The 1,642-nt window shown below is 35.8% G+C and overlaps 1 non-coding gene across 1 annotated transcript; it reads left to right on the forward strand.

The window, feature by feature from the left end:
• The first annotated feature begins 1,062 nt into the window (after positions 1-1,062).
• LOC145151671 (small nucleolar RNA R71) lies at positions 1,063-1,168 on the forward strand. Its single transcript, XR_013732233.1, has one exon. It is a non-coding gene; the product is annotated as a small nucleolar RNA R71 (small nucleolar RNA).
• Positions 1,169-1,642: the final 474 nt, after the last annotated feature.

The raw sequence follows: 1,642 nt of genomic DNA on the forward strand, positions 1-1,642 counted from the left end.
GCATTTTTATTAGCAATCCCTCAATTATGGAAGTAGAACACAGTTCATTAAGCACGATAGTGGATGCTTTTTCCAACTCCTTTTGGTTCGTCATCACTTCCTTAGCGAATTTAGGAAGTTTATACATGAATTTTAAGAATGGAGCGTTGATCGAGAGGGATAGCACTTGTTCCATGAATTTCTTCTGCTTTGGCTCTAGTGGGTTTCACATGGCTCGAGATGGATAAGGAAAAGGCGAATGGTACGGATGAAAAGAAGAAGAATTTTCATTCTTCAGTGGCCACGACATGGCTTTGTGGTCGCAACTTTATAGGCACTGGGCAGAGAGTTTTTTTGAATTAGCTTCGTGCTTCATTTTTGTCGGATGTGGATCGGCTTGTCTTGTAGCCGTATCGTGAATCACCAATCGCTCAGAATTAAACTTTTTTTTTTCAGTGTATATAACGATAAGATGTGATTGAGATTTTGGATCAGGATTTTTAAGTGGTAAATGCTCGTTTATGAGTTTGGTCAATTGACCCAATTAAGTTTCAACGTTTGTTGTTATGGCTTGCTGGTTTCTTATCATAGCATCAGTGGCTTCATGTCTTTTCTTTTAAATGGCTGCAAAGAGTGCAAGCATCGACACGATAAGGCAACCATTCTTTTTAAGGTTTTCTCCAGTCTTCATCATATCGGTCACCACTCGAGTAGCATACTTATGCTTTTCGATTCTCGTTTGCATCTAAATCATAATATTTCGTCAAATGTGGCCTATTGCAATTATCACACCCAACTCGTATGGCAAGTATAGATTGATCCATCTTCGTCATTCGCTGATCCATATTCTCATTTTTATCCATTATTGCCACCAAATTATCGTGTCATCCATTTCTATTTCCTTTACTTATTGTAACATCTTCTCGCGGGTTATGGTATTCTCTTGAGTGCTTCGTGAATTATTCATTTAATTCTTTAATTGTAGTGGGATTCTTCTTAGTCATTTGTCCTTGAGAATCAAGGAGTTTCCTTGTTGTCGCATTCACCCCATCTTAAAGAACATAAACTTTTTGTTGAACATTCAATTCATGTTAGGACAATTTGTCAAAAGACCTTTGTATCTCTCCCAAGCTTCGTATAAGGACACGCCATCATTTTGTTGGAAGTTAGCAATATTTTAATTGAGTTTGGAGATTTTTGAAGGAGGACTAAATTGCCCTATGAATGATTCACGAAGGTTGGCCCATGTCCGAATAGCTCCAGTTGCAAGTGACTTCAACCAAATTTTTGCATCTCCAGTAGGTGTTACTGGAAGCATCCTCAATAAAACTGCATCTCTAGTAACATTTCGAACATTGAAATAGTTAGCAATGTCCTGTTGGATTAGGTGTCTAAGCCCATAACTATAATTGGTATAAACTTGAATTGATAGTAGCATAGTCCTTTTGGGTTGCCCTCAAACCTAGCAACTGGACAGGATGATTTTTGGAGAGAGAGGTTTATTTGTTATTTGATTAATAAATTGAAATAAATAGTTTATTAATATATTATGAAAATAATATATTAATTATAAATAGTAATATTTAATTACTAATTAATCAGAAATTATTTGGAATTAATTTTGGGATTAATGGAATTAATTGAAAGTGTAGGGACTAAAGTG

Source organism: Lactuca virosa, chromosome 1 (assembly GCF_052849685.1).
Source record: "Lactuca virosa cultivar CGN04683 chromosome 1, Lactuca_virosa_CGN04683_v6, whole genome shotgun sequence".
Taxonomy (NCBI): Eukaryota; Viridiplantae; Streptophyta; class Magnoliopsida; order Asterales; family Asteraceae; genus Lactuca; species Lactuca virosa.